At 40.4% G+C, this 15,793-nt stretch overlaps 1 protein-coding gene across 2 annotated transcripts in view; it reads left to right on the forward strand.

The window, feature by feature from the left end:
* Nucleotides 1-1,547: 1,547 nt before the first annotated feature.
* The window catches only part of LOC124872654 (membrane-associated phosphatidylinositol transfer protein 2-like), a 107,549-nt gene continuing 93,303 nt past the window's right edge, over nt 1,548-15,793 (forward strand). For both annotated transcript variants that reach the window (XM_047372899.1, XM_047372898.1), the window contains exon 1: nt 1,548-2,094. The gene's annotated coding sequence lies outside the window, so the exon portion shown is untranslated. The remainder of the gene's footprint in view (nt 2,095-15,793) is intronic.

A 15,793-nucleotide genomic window follows, 5' to 3' on the forward strand; every position in this document is an offset into this window, starting at 1 on the left:
GTGGATGAGATCCGCCCTGAGTACCTCAAGTCTCTGGATGTTGTAGGGCTGTCATGGTTGACACGTCTCTTCAACATTGCGTGGCGGTCGGGGACAGTGCCTCTGGACTGGCAGACTGGGGTGGTGGTCCCCCTTCATAAGAAGGGGGACCGGAGGGTGTGTTCCAACTACAGGGGGATCACACTCCTCAGCCTCCCTGGTAAGGCCTACGCCAGGGTATTGGAGAGGAGAGTCCGACCGATAGTCGAACCTCGGCTTCAGGAGGAGCAGTGTGGTTTTCGTCCCGGCCGTGGAACACTGGACCAGCTCTATACCCTCTACAGGGTGCTCGAGGGTTCATGGGAGTTTGCCCAACCGGTTCACATGTGTTTTGTGGATCTGGAGAAGGCATTCGACTGTGTCCCTTGTGATGCCCTGTGGGGGGTGCTCCAGGAGTATGGAATCAGGGGCCCTTTACTAGGGGCCATCCGGTCCCTGTACAAGCGGAGCAGGGACCGAGCCACCAGTTGAGGTGGCTCGGGCATCTATACCGGATGCCTCCTGGACGCCTTCCTCGGGAGGTGTTCCAGGCACGTCCCACCGGGAGGGGGCCCGGGGGTCGGCCCAGGACACGCTGGAGGGACTGTGTCTCTCGGCTGGCCTGGGAACGCCTTAGGCTCCCCCTGGAGGAACTGGAGGAGGTGTCTGGAGAGAGGGACGTCTGGGCGTCTCTGTTGAGTCTGCTGCCCCCGCGACCCGGTCCCGGATAAGCGGAAGACGACGAGTACGAGTACCTCTCATAAAATAAACATGGCAAAGATATTACATAGAAACAAGAGTATAAAACTGAATACTGACCCAAAATGCAAATCTTCAGATATTCCTGGCCAGCAATAGCTTTGAGATTGCTTTTCTTGGTTTTTTTTGTGTTTTTTTGACCACAGTGTGCACCACTGCTGGTGGCGTCAAAATCCAAGACTTGGATTTTTAGACTTCTTTTAGAATAAATTATTCTATATCCGCCACAGAGGCCGGGCAAACACTATAAAAGCTAAGGTATTAGTTGGTCTGATCTGTGATAGGTGAGAGACATCCATCATTTTAATGAAATGTTATATTAAGTATTAAATTAAGTTTATTATAATCAAATTAAATGTTTGATAAAATAAAAAATATATATAACAAAAAATACAACCCCAATATAGTAACATTACAAAGTTTGTAAAATTGATGTTTGAGCTAAATATAAATATGGGTATATTAAAACTGTATTATATTTTACTTTGAAACGCTTTTTCAATTGCATGCTGTTAAATAGGACACGATTTTAAGGTATACCATGTGGTGAAAAAGACTGTTTATGGTGTAATCTTGTTACCAAAAAAAAATGTTAAAAAGCTTTATTGACAGTAATATTGTGTCATTGTAAAGCCATAGAAGTTATGCTTTTAACATATTTATATATAACGTATAGCATACTGAGAACACACTCTTGTATGCGTCTAATATTATGTTCAGGCTTAAATATTGTAGCAATTTATACTCAAAATGCGTCAAACACTCTCAAATAATAATAATAAAAAAATCACACCGAGGATCTTAAAATAATTCAAATTTAAAGGGAGAAATACCTCTACTGAAGTCCTTGATAGACAAATTTGTGGTTTTCATTGTCAATATTTTTTGATTGAACGAATTTCAAACTGCAACCGAGAGGAACGCCGAGCAACACAGTGAACTGTGCGCGCTCCCGCGGCGGATGATCAGTTTTAGCAGACAGTCACTTTAAGACACAACACCGGCTTCGTACACTTCAAGGAGCCGACTGTCAGAGCCGTTTCATTCGCGGCCGACACATGAGTTGTTATCTCCGGCCGGCGGTGAGGCGTAGTACCGGGACGGAAGCCCTGACAGACTAGCTGGGTGCCGGGTGGAGGAGGCGATGAGGCCGTGACAAAGCCTCCGAAAGGCGGACACTAACCGGGGGACCGAACCCTGCTGGAGGCAGCAGCAGCAGCTACAGGATGCGCAACTTCCACTGTTGGATACAAACATCACCTGGCAGCAGGTTGTCCTCTAGACGTGTCTGGTTGAGCGCTGAGGAGGTTCCTGCAGGTCTGTGCTCTTACTTTAACACAGCATATTCACTGCTAATTACCTCTTCTGTCTCTGTTTAATTGGGCCCATAAAGCAGACGCTGCAGTTCGTTAATTACACTCATTTGTGGCGACTTTTGTCACGTGGTTACCACCACAAAGCAGCTGACCGGTGGAGGGTTCATAAATCTGCCTGACCTACAGCTGCAGATGGCTGCTGCATATCTGTTATGGAAGGAATGTAAAGGAGAGATATTTCAAAGCATCTCTGTGACTTTGAGGTTTTTGCGTGTATCTTTAAATGTTTTACTTTAGTGGTTAAGGAGTTTTTGGTCATAATGGTGCTCTGTGGTTTCTGTGTCTGTGGTCGACAACGTTTGCCACTTTGCACATTAAACAGTGGCTCGAACAACAGTACACAGTTAAAAGTTAACCGGAGAACAAAACAAATCTGGGGAAAAATGTAAAAGATAAAAAAGTAAAAATATGCTGTTTGCATGTGTGTGCAAAGCCCCAAACTATTCCATTTTGATTCAGTTTCAGCTTTCAGTTTTCCTGAGTTCACACCTGCCAGCTTTTCCAGTGAATCTGATGAACCTGAAATAAAGCTGAGCTGTTCTTACAGGATCCAGTAGAACTCATTGTGCAAATGTATCAGTCAGGAGAAGAGTTTGAAATATTCCACAGCATTGTCTTGTATCCGGTCGGTTGTAGGGTTGAACCCTGGCTCCGTCTGTCTCAGGCGTTGTGTCCTTGGGCAAGAAACTTCACCCGCCTTGCCTGCTGATGGTGGTCAGTGGGCTCAGTGGTGCTATTGTATGGCAGCCCCGCTTCTGTCAGTCTGTTCCACGGCAGCTGTGGCTACAATGTAGCCTACCACTGTCAGTGTGTGAATGTGTGGATGAATGGGTTGATGACCTGTTGTAGTGTAAAGCACTTGGAGTCCTCGGACTTGATAAAGCACTATACAAGTGCAGGTGATTTACCACAGTCATCAGTTTATCACTATGGATGTTAGGAGAAAACAGGCTCTGAGTAAAGATGCAGGACATAAGAAAAAACCTGTGATGTCAATATTATTGGTCAATATGGTAAGGATGATAAATATTGAGATAAATCCAGATTTATATATTTTTTTATTTTATCTCCCTTAGAATTTTAGTAACCTGGGCAATATCATTTATCAGGGATGTCATCTATTGCAGTGAGACTCCATCTGGCAGTCTGAATATTACATACATGCAAAGTGTGACCTGATGACTTAGGATAAACGTACAGCAATCCGAGCAGTCAATTAAGATATTTGTTGCTACACGTATTAATATATTTGCAATTTAATGTGCAAGTCTAGATCTTAGTGACAAAAAAGAGATGTTTTTCCATTACTAATAAAACACCCAAGAGACACGTTGGCCTAGGAGGCTGCAAAGAGGTTTGTAAAACAAAAGCTTTTTCTTACCAAGAAATCATCCAGAAATTATTCCACAAACCTTGTGGAACAAATTGTTATGGTGTGAAGGAGCCAAACAGGAATGTTTGGGCCACCGTTCTGTCTCAGATACAGCACCGCGCATCAACAAAAAACCACCATAGTGAAAGATGACGGTGCCAGCATTATGTTCTAAGTTGTAATTATGAATATGTTATTTAATATTTAATATTAATACTTTAATATTTTCTGTCCAGGGTGTACTCTGCCTTTCGCCCATAGACTGCTGGAGATAGGCACCAGCTCCCCCGTGACCCACTATGGAATAAGCGGTAGAAAATGACTGACTGACTGACTGACTTTAATATTTTATTAAATCATATTTTGGTCTGTTAAGGGTTGTCCTGTTAGGACAAAATTGAAAGGGATGAGCCAAGCTCTGACATTATTGAACAGCAAAACTCTGTACACACACGGAATGAATTCATACAATTTCTTAAAATACAAGAATTTATTAACAAAAATAAGTCAACTCTTTACTATGCTAAAACAATCCAACTAAACTACCAAACAAAATGAAAGAATAAGGAAGACTAATGGGCTATGTACAATATCTCATCAATCTCTCCATATTTGGCTACTGTCATCTTACCTTCTGTGCAGACTAGTTGCTTAAATACTGCTGCAGGTAAACATCCCCACAGCATGACACTACCAACACCGGGCTTAACAGCAGGGATGGTGTCAGCCAGGTGATGAACTGTGCTGTTTTTTTTCTCCAGAGTGACTCTTGGGGCCAGAACGTCTGATTTTGTTTCTTCTAACCCAAAAAATTATTTTTTCCGGGTCTGACAATCTCGAAGGCAGGAGTCTTCTAACTCCAGTGCTCGAGAGCTTTTAGATGGTAACTAATCTTTCAGATTAGTGTTTCAACAAACCTGAATCAAAAAAATTGCTCATTAACAGTCCTTTGCAGAGTTTAATGACATCCTGAGGAGGTAACTCAGCCATTTGATTTAGGATTTGTTGGAGCAGGGATCCAGATAAAGGTTGCAAGACAGGAGCTCTCAAGGACAGGAGTTGGGGATCTTTCTTTTAAGAGCGTTTCTGTAAAAATTCGAGCTTGCTGTCATGTCCATCTGGCCACTCTGCCAAAATAGTCTGACACTTGGTCACCTTTCTAGCCAAGGCCCTTCTTCCCTGATCACAAGATTTGGTCAGGCAGTAAGATCTATAAGGTTTCAAACTTTTTTCATTTATAAATATTGGAGACCATGGTTCTTTTTGGGATGTTCAATGCTGCATATTTGTTTTGTATTCTTCCCCCAGTTTGGTCCATGGCACAATCCGATCTATAAAATCTTCCTTTGACTTTATTATTTAGTGGAAACAGGATCCACCTGAGCTCAATTGAACATCATACCAAAAGGTTTGAAAAGTTTGAGGAAAAAAGGAAATAATCCATTTTGAAATGTATCTCTAACACAAAAAAGAAAAAGTGAAGCGCTGTGGTTGCATTTCATTTTGCAACTACTTTATATAACACACACATATCATTGGTAATAAGACAAAACAGTTGAAAAACGATGTCTCTGTTAAAACATATTGTACAAATAATCCTGTTTTCCTGTTTTTCTTAAATTACAAACACCTCCATTCATCAGACTCCGGCACAGTCCTGCCATTAGAGCTACTAGAACCTGAAGGTGAAAATGCAGCAGAAGCTGTTTGTGTGATCTGAAACTGCCTTTTAAGTTATTCAGGGAGACGCTCCAGCGATGCCAACATTTTCTAGGAAACACGTGCTATGCTTGGAAAGCACTAACTGTGAATTCAGAGGAATAATCGGTGTAGCCTTGTGGTGCATGAGCTCTGCGGCAGTAGATAACTTTGCTGTAGATATTACAACAGAACAGCTGATGAATGCGGATGAAGGACAGAACCATTCCTCCATAAAGTACGAGTGGTCGTGATAAACTGCTTTATTTTAAAAACTACAGGAGGCAATTTCTTTTTGTTCTAAATTGCTCTGAAATATTAATAGCAAACCCACAACACACCATTTCAAATATTTTGATGTAGAAGTGAATGATATCTACTGTTTAATGCACAGTTTATACCAAACTTTAGTTGAAGTTTTTTGTATTTCCCAAATATGTTAATTTCTTTTCTGTAATGTTCTGTTGGATATCTTTGGAAGGAACATGGGTGCGTGGTGATGTTACCTCGACATGTCCATTCAGATGGACTCCTAAACACCATTCACCATCAGATTCTATTCATTAACCTGCAGCAGACTGTCACATTTCTCACCACTTGTATGCTTATACAGGTTATAGACTATATATAGTACGAACCACACCATTTTCTTGCTCATCTTCTGTAGTTGTAATACCAAGCTGACAGCCTGGGAGAATCCCATTCAAGCTACCACTGGAAAACCGAGTGTTATGATTTGGGGTTTTTTGGTTTCTGGTTTTTTCTTATGTTTTTCACAGTCAAGGTTTTGACACGTTCTTTTGTTTATTATTCTTCTTCTTCTTAGATTTTGAATCATGCTTCTGTTATTTTCCTGGTCATGTTTTAGTCTTGTTCATGTTTTGTAAAGTTTTGTTTTGTTTGTATATTAGAGTCTCTGTTTTTGCCACAGCCACGTTTTGTTCTCTGTCAATTAAGTTTATTCTGTTCACCTGCTTCAAGTTAATCTGTCTCCTTGCTCCACCTGGTTTTCCCTCCATATATACACACTAGAGGGTGACATGGGAGTGGATTTTCTCTCCTGTCCCATCCCGCTCCCACAGAAAAATGTCTTGTCCCATCCCAATCCCAGGCCAGCATAACGAAAAAAATCCTGTTCCGTCCCACTCCTGGTAAATTGACTCCCACTCCCGTCCCGCTCCCATTCAGAACGACTCCCACTCCTGTGCCACTCCCATTTTTGTTTTCTTCATTTAGTCTTTTGGCAATTTCTTTGAAGGACCAGTTAGGTCCCTGTTTTTAGCTGTAGTAAAGGCCAGTTAAAGTAATAATAATAATAAAATTATAATGAAGAAATAATAAAATATTAAACAAGGAAACAGACCATGCCTATCTTAGTTGAATAAACAAAATGTACATAGTTGTATTTTACTTATTTATTAAGTGACTGTTTCCTTTGAACAATGACATTACTTTTATGTTTCAAGTTGCTGAAACAAAAGAAAAATGCACCTAGTAAGAGAACTGTACTTGTTGAACAAAAGGCCAAAAAGGCATTACCTTCACAATTTAGAAACTGTACCTCAATGGTTCACAGCCCTGGTGCTCAGGGACCCCTTCTCTGCAAGTTTTAGATGTGTCTGCTCCAGAACACCTGATTTAAATTCTGACATGACCTCCTATACAGGCATCAAGAATGGAGGGTCAAACTGGACAAAATTAATACAATAAAATAATCATAAAATAAATAAATGTTGTGAATGTCCCATAAGTGAAGTAAATGTAACATGAAAGAAATGTAACATTAAATGTGCCATTAAATTAAAGGTACCATTTATTTATTTAATACATCATTAGAAACAATAAATGTACCATTATATCATGAAATGGACTATTATGCAATTAAATATGCCACTGAATAATTAAGTATAATTTTAAAGACGACATGACGTAATTAGTGGTACACTTAATATTTAATGATGTATTAAATAAATTGTACATTTAATGGTACATTCAATTTTTTTCTATTTCACAACATATTTATTTAATATCTTCCCTTGATGAAGCCTTTCTACGAGGTCCGCGATGGGACATGGGGAATTTTTTCTCTTTTGTGTCCCCACGCAATAGTCTTTGCGTTATTTCGCAATACTTTGTGGGATAGTTTCCAAACCAGATAACTGCAAAATTGAAACAAACACTACACCCGTTTTGAGATTTATTGTGTTTTGTTGTGAAATCAGCATTAAATAAAATTATCTTCAATCAGACTAAAAGACAGTTTTTATCCACAAGCTGTCAAACAAACTACTGAACTCTGGACCATAAAACTGCACAAAACCACATCTGTGACACTTTATTTCCTTATTGCTGCTGCATGATGTGTACTTTTTTTTTGTACGCCATTAGTGTTTTTGTTTTTATCGTGATTTGAACGGTTCTTCTTATCCTAAGCATTTTATCGCATTGTTTACTGCGTGTTAACCTGCATATGACAAATAAACCATATCAATGAAATATCAGTGTTTGTTTTATGAGCAGTTTATCATCTGTGCTGTTGCTCCAAAATGCCGAACGCAAAAGTATTGCGTGGAGACGCAAAAGTAATAAATTTCCCCATGTCCCCTCACGGGCTTCCGTACCTTACCTCTTAAATCTTTAGTGCACATGCAGCAATTTTGTTGGTCAGATGAGACTTGACACATGTTGGTACTTTTGGTTTGATGAATGAAGAGATGCAGTGCTGATTTAATCCAGAATCTGTTTTACAAGTGTCCCTTAATCACTGGTGAACTTGATTACAACTAAACACGTTTTACAAGCAGCATACTGCATGTTAACACCGCTACATTCAACTCTCCTGAAGTTCGGTCATATTTGCGACTTTCCTGTCAGCCCTATGAGTTTAATAGATAAGTCCTTATTTCTGACTTTACGTTACAAATCCAATTTTACCACGTCCAGCTCTCCACCTGCGTTTGCTCCCTCCATTCTGAACGCAGGTGGAAAACATCGATCAGAAGCACTGTTGGCTTGTGGGTCATGTAGTTTGTTTGACTCACATTATAGTATAGGCTTCTTGGAAAAAAACTACACAATGGTGGCGCCGATCCAAGTTTTTTTTTCTTAAAGTTTATAACAAAGTCTCAGTTTACATTTCCAAGGACAATTGATCCTAGTTTATTTTCCCTCCTATTAGTTAGCTCCCGCTCCCGTCTGCTCCCGTTCATTTTTTATCCTGTACCGTCCCAATCACGGGATCTTTACTGATGCTGTCTCCCGTCCCGCGGGTTTCCCGTGAGAATCCCGTGACCCGTGGGACTCCCGAAAAAATGTCAGCCTCTAATACACACCTGTTCAGTTAGTCATGGCAGAAACATTTTCATGCTCAAGTCTTGTTTTCAATTCAAGCTCATGTCCTCCTGCTCATGCCTGTCTTGCCAGTCTGCCCATGTCAGTTTTGCCTGTGCGTTTATTGTTTTAGTTTCTGTCTCCTTATGAGTGAGTTTTTTGTTATTAAATCTTTTGCACTTACCGTCATGCTGCCTTCTGGTCTGCATTCTGGGGTCCTATATTTCGCAAGCCGTAACACCGAGATACTTTCTCTCCCAGAAGTGCTGGTTGCATAGTATTTAAAGCACTGGAGAAATAAAAAAACATAATCCACATAGTACTTCAAAGGTTCTTCAGGTGAGAGAGTGCTCAGTGTTGGAGGTACTCACAGCATCGTCCACTCAGATGCCAGGCTGGTAGGCAAACTGAGACAGGTCCATCTCTGGGATCACCAGAGAGCCAAGATGGACTAGGACCAACCCCTCCAGGGCCTTCATGAGGTTTCTTGGTGGACTTGGTCCTTTTCCTATTAGAACTGCCAGTAGTAGACAGCCTAGTTTGCAGGATGAGTCATCGGTACTTTTGCTCATTTTTGGCCCTGATGCTGTGTACACAATGTATTGGTAGACAAATACAAATATCTGAACAACAAATGTAACCTGGTGGGGGTGTTATTTATTTAGGTTTTTTTTTCTTTAATCAAAGGGTTTTAAAAGTGATGTATTGCAGACCTCTCCTCTTATGTATGAAGAAGTCGTATTTATTCTTTTTTCAGATTGTGTGTGATCTGATTTATGTGTGTAAGAGAGAGTGAAAGAAGATGGAGCTTCAGTGGATTTAATAATTGAGCCAAAATGATTAGGTTTGCCTTAATAAATGGTGTTAGGAAGTGACCACCACAGAGAGAAGGAGTCATAGTATTGATCAACCTTCCTCTTATATCCATCCATCCATCTCTCTCCCCTAATCGCTAAGGATTTGAGGAGTCTTGGTATGCAGGCGGGCTGAGAGTTGCACAGAGGTGGCGGGGGTGGGGTGGGGTGGACCTTATCACGAGAACCCACGTCATCTCAGTGTGTGAAAACTATTTTTAGCAGCGTAAACAGAGGGATTCCAGCCCACTGGAATGTGTCTTCACAGTCAGGATTGAGTGAGGGTGGGGGGCTGCTGGAGCGTGTCATATTGGATGTGAATGAGCGACTCTGCTGGTTTGTGTCTCTCGGCCTGCTGCTGCGATCACCTCCATTTCCACCAACTTGCGTTTGCAAAAAACCCAACAATCTGCCCTTTTATGTCAAACCCTGTTTGGATGCAAATAGATTGTCTCTCCTGTGGAATAACAAGCTAGTACTTTGACCTAGCTGTATTTTCCTTGTTTAGTAGTAAGGATAAACCCTATTGGATGCAAAATGAATAATGTAATTGCTCAGCACACAGACCTGAGTTTTTTGAGCCAAGATTGTAGTTAACTTAAAGCTGTGTGCCAAACATATCTGTAAAATCAATCAGACTCACTTACAGTTTGTCACTCAAAGACAACATGTCATTGTAATTGTTGCTAGTTGTTTAGCTATTTCATTGAAAACCATATTTTAAGAAGATCAAATCTAGCCTCCAAAAACAAGCTTTGATGTGCTCATAATCATCTGATGACATCACACAAGGCAAATAAACAGAGTTCCTTTCTATTTCTCTTTAATCACATGATTAAAATCCTTCAAAAGGTGTTTACTTGATTTGGGTTTTGTTGATCGTTTTATGCAGCTTTTAGTAGCATTTAATGTCACATCACCGACTTCTTTTCTCAAACCCCATAGTTTTCAAACTTCTGACTGTCCATTTTGTGTCTTTTGAGTCTGCTTTGATTCCGAGTTGCTTTCTGTTAGATTGCTTTTTGGTTGGAGTGTGCTACAAGGTGTGGTAGTTAAAGACACATTTAGGAATTAGAGATTGAAGTCAAAACTAATTTAGGCAGGTTAAGATGTGTTAAAGTCTTTTGATAGTTGAGTTTTTAGAAGGTTGCATACATTTTACAGGATCATGTACACGGAATTGATAGTGTATAACATTTGGTGAAGGGGGGTGGTTGTTAAGGTGCGTTCCAACCGAATACAAATAAGAATGAGCGATTTACACGTTGACCCTATGTTAACCCTAAATTTCTAGGTCGCCAATCAGCCGTTATTACATAATTATTAAATACTAATGGCTACCATGCTACATCCTGTTGTCATATCACCTCTTGCCTGGTGTGTTTTGTCGGTCCTCGTCCATATATTTAGGCACAAAAATGTTTATTATATTTTAGAAGATTTGGCCTGTACAAATTAGTTGTTTTTCTATTGAGCTGAGATTTATTTACTCACCGAGGACAGATGATCATGTGTTCTGCAGTGCCTTGGTGTCCCGGAGGCTAATTCGTGGGGCAGCAGGTACTCAAACTAGTTCCTGGATAGACGGAATTACCGCTGAAAGCGACCGTTATCCAGGCGCTGCTCCTGGAGTAGGTGGTGGTAGTCTCCAAACTGGTTCCGTCTCTGGTGAACCCTGGGACGTGGACGCCGTCGCTCCATATTAAGTTGAAACCAGCAAGCAGCAGATAGAAGCTCCTCCTATTTGATGACACGGTGGAGCGAGTTGAGCGTTGTCACCCATTGGCCACACGAATTGCTGGCAAAATGTAGGGTAAGCGACAGCACGCAAAGGAGGCTAAAAATTTGCTGAAATTGCGTTCGATCGGATCGCACCTTTAGGTATGAGACAACCTGACAAGTGGAGAAGTCATGGCCAGGTAGGTCTGGATTGTCTGAAACAGAGTTTTAGGAAGTAATAATATATATAGGTCGACTGAACTAACTAATGGCAATGTGTGAAAGACGTGTTGGCATAAGGGCCGAGGAGATGGTAGGAGCTGTGTGAGCCCGAGACATGCAGAAAGGTAGGCAAGCAGAGCGGCTGGGGGGTTAGGGTTGCTCTGTGAGCTGAAAGCTATCCCTAGCAACATTTGTAGCATATAGCCTTAGCACTTACCCTAATTAGAAGTCAAACAGCTTTGTTTGGATGCAACGAGGCATGGTCTCATTATTAGATATTCCGTTGATCACAGATTTGAGTGGAACGAACAAAGCAGAACTTTCACAGCTAAACACAAACATCTCCACAAGGCATTCAGGTGGAATGAACAAAAACAAAAACTAAATAACGATATAAAATAGGATTTACTCAGAATCAGACACATAAATCTAATAGGGTTAAACTAGTAAATTGATGTTTTCTTTGCATTGTTCATTAAAACCCTCTGTATCTGTTTCCTTAAAAGGTTAAATTCACAGGCCTAAAGCCTAAAGAGTAGAACTACCAGTGCCTGGGTTCGAGTCCCGGACCCAGTGACATTTGGCGAATATCTACCCCCCTCTCTTTTCCCCTCTTTCCTGTCTAGTCTAGAACATGCAAAGTGCGGCCGTTGTTATTCCTTAATGGCTTCATACAGTATGATACTGGACTGAAGTTATGTAGAACTTTGAGGTTGTTTCACTATTTGGGAGTGTAGGGAAAATAAATTTTAACCTTTTATTCTCTCCTCAGATCACCCAGATCATAAAGAAGAGAATGATTTGGTTTTAGAAGTTCAGCCACAATTTCTATTTTAAAAATTTAGATAATTCTACATTATTTTGCATTTAAATGATTGATAATGAATTTGTAACACACTGAAATGAGCCCTCTGTTTCCTGCAATGATTATGAATTTAGTGGAAATATCTTGCCCTTTAAAGGCACATGCCTAATATAATGGGAGGGGAAACACAGGGCTGTCACTCAAAGGTTAAACGAGGATTATTTGCTATTTGTGTTTCTTCTTGATTGTAGCAACATCTCAGATGTGGCAGGAACTTTTGGAGTAAAAGGACATTTTGATATTTGGACATCTGACTATACGTCTCAGTGTAGGCGTTACCTCTGTGCAAACCTGCCGTCCTCATGGTCCAACCTTAATCATCGGGGCCTAATATGACTGTTTGGAAAATCCTTTGCGCTTATTTCATCAACATTGCTTGTTTGTCTGCTTGCAAATGAGAAGAAACTGGTCTGTCTGTACCTGAGAAATTGTGTTGGACCTCTGGGGAACTTTCCTTAGATAAAGCTGAGTAATCCACTCTGATCTTCAAGGTCATGGTCCAAAGGCTCATTTGGTAAGGAGCTAGACTTCTGCCTGTTGCCTGAGAACCTTGAGATCTGGAATTGTCAGGCTCTCAGCTATGAAACAATGAATCTAAAGACTGTTTCCAAAACCGAAAAATCCTATTTGTATACACTCAGATTATTCCAGTCATACAGAGAAAATCAACTTCAGTTTCTGTACATACTTTCCAATTTAAACCTTTTAATAATACAATGCAGTTATCTTTACTTTGTACGTTCTATTGCTAAAAAGTAGTGGTTGTACACAATTAAGAAAAATTTATTAAATTTTTTAGAGTTGTAGTAAATGATGATAGCTTGCGTTTTTAATAAATACTAATATTTGATACAGAAGGCAACGTTTTTCAATTACAATACATTTTGATTAATGACTCAATCAGTAAATAGACATCACATTTGGATTATGATGATGTACATCGATTTCTGCGTTGATTTACTGGAAACTGGAATGTTGTGCCTTTGCTGTCATGTGGTAGTTCATCCAACCATGCAGATCTTGATGCAGTTATATTCAAGATGTGTTATGGCAAGAAAACCAGCAGCTTTACATTTCATGCACATCTAAATCCTGCAACTATGTTGGGAGAAAAAAGTTAAAAACTTTTACACTTTAAAAAACAAGGTTTCTGTCATTTAGCTTTATATTCAGAAGTGTTCAACCTCTTTTTGTGTCACTCTTTACGGTCACTGCATTTTAGTGGAGATATAATTCTTAAATTGTCTACACCAGATTAGTTTTCTTAACACCTCAACTTACAGTCTGAACCGAAAGGCAGCAAAGTAGAAACAAAAAACTTTCTGGATGCAACACTGAGGTGTTCAGGTTTTTTTTCTCTCACCTTGTCAGGATGTCTATCTTCACCACAGATATCCTCTGGCTTTTGGCGGCTCATTGGGGCTCATCTTCAACAGGATTTTTACTCCTGTAATTTAGCTCTTATTGATGTCATAGCCTGACCATTAAACGTCATGGAATTTGCACACGGGGGGCTTGCTTCCCACCAGTGGGGAAACACAATGGCTCTCTATTTATGCATTTAAACAATAGTTGAGATGACATGAGTTTACATTCTAAGGTGTAATTAAATACCTACATCATTTTATTGTATATACTATTGTATATACATATTATGTATTCAAATGAAAAATAAAGGAAAACAAAAAATTATTATTTGAGTGATTGCTAAAACTGTTGTGAAGGATTTGATTATGCCTTATAGTTTAGGTGTTTTCTGATACACTGTTCACCTAAAGAAACTCAGTCTTTATGGCCAGACATGTAAGATATGCTCATGCTGTCCAAATACAGGTCCTTCTCAAAATATTAGCATATTGTGGTAAAGTTCATTATTTTCCATAATGTCATGATGAAAATTTAACATTCATATATTTTAGATTCATTGCACACTAACTGAAATATTTCAGGTCTTTTATTGTCTTAATACGGATGATTTTGGCATACAGCTCATGAAAACCCAAAATTCCTATCTCACAAAATTAGCATATTTCATCCGACCAATAAAAGAAAAGTGTTTTTAATACCAAAAACGTCAACCTTCAAATAATCATGTACAGTTATGCACTCAATACTTGGTCGGGAATCCTTTTGCAGAAATGACTGCTTCAGTGCGGCGTGGCATGGAGGCCATCAGCCTGTGGCACTGCTGAGGTCTTATGGAGGCCCAGGATGCTTCGATAGCGGCCTTTAGTTCATCCAGAGTGTTGGGTCTTGAGTCTCTCAACGTTCTCTTCACAATATCCCACAGATTCTCTATGGGGTTCAGGTCAGGAGAGTTGGCAGGCCAATTGAGCACAGTGATACCATGGTCAGTAAACCATTTACCAGTGGTTTTGGCACTGTGAGCAGGTGCCAGGTCGTGCTGAAAAATGAAATCTTCATCTCCATAAAGCTTTTCAGCAGATGGAAGCATGAAGTGCTCCAAAATCTCCTGATAACTAGCTGCATTGACCCTGCCCTTGATAAAACACAGTGGACCAACACCAGCAGCTGACACGGCACCCCAGACCATCACTGACTGTGGGTACTTGACACTGGACTTCTGGCATTTTGGCATTTCCTTCTCCCCAGTCTTCCTCCAGACTCTGGCACCTTGATTTCTGAATGACATGCAGAATTTGCTTTCATCCGAAAAAAGTACTTTGGACCACTGAACAACAGTCCAGTGCTGCTTCTCTGTAGCCCAGGTCTGGGGAATGCGGCACCTGTAGCCCATTTCCTGCACACGCCTGTGCACGGTGGCTCTGGATGTTTCTACTCCAGACTCAGTTCACTGCTTCCGCAGGTCCCCAAGGTCTGGAATCGGCCCTTCTCAAAATCTTCCTCAGGGTCCGGTCACCTCTTCTCATTGTGCAGCGTTTTCTGCCACACTTTTTCCTTCCCACAGACTTCCCACTGAGGTGCCTTGATACAGCACTCTGGCAACAGCCTATTCATTCAGAAATTTCTTTCTGTGTCTTACCCTCTTGCTTGAGGGTGTCAATAGTGGCCTTCTGGACAGCAGTCAGGTCGGCAGTCTTACCCATGATTGGGGTTTTTAGTGATGAACCAGGCTGGGAGTTTTAAAGGCCTCAGGAATCTTTTGCAGGTGTTTAGAGTTAACTCGTTGATTCAGATGATTAGGTTCATAGCTCGTTTAGAGACCCTTTTAATGATATGCTAATTTTGTGAGATAGGAATTTTGGGTTTTCATGAGCTGTATGCCAAAATCATCCGTATTAAGACAATAAAAGACCTGAAATATTTCAGTTAGTGTGCAATAAATCTAAAATATATGAATGTTAAATTTTCATCATGACATTATGGAAAATAATGAACTTTATCACAATATGCTAATATTTTGAGAAGGACCTGTACATGGTAATCTTTGTACTAAGTAAATGCAACTGAAGGAAGCTGGTGTCGATGCTTTGTCTCTCCCAAACCACTCTGGCTGAGAAAAGCTGTATATTAGCCAGGCTTTAAGGTCTGGACCCAGGCCAAACACTAATGGTGCTGGGTGAAGGGGTGGAACTGCTTTATCTCTGGGATTTCAAAT

This window comes from Girardinichthys multiradiatus, chromosome 8 (assembly GCF_021462225.1).
Source record: "Girardinichthys multiradiatus isolate DD_20200921_A chromosome 8, DD_fGirMul_XY1, whole genome shotgun sequence".
In the NCBI taxonomy this organism is placed as follows: domain Eukaryota; kingdom Metazoa; phylum Chordata; class Actinopteri; order Cyprinodontiformes; family Goodeidae; genus Girardinichthys; species Girardinichthys multiradiatus.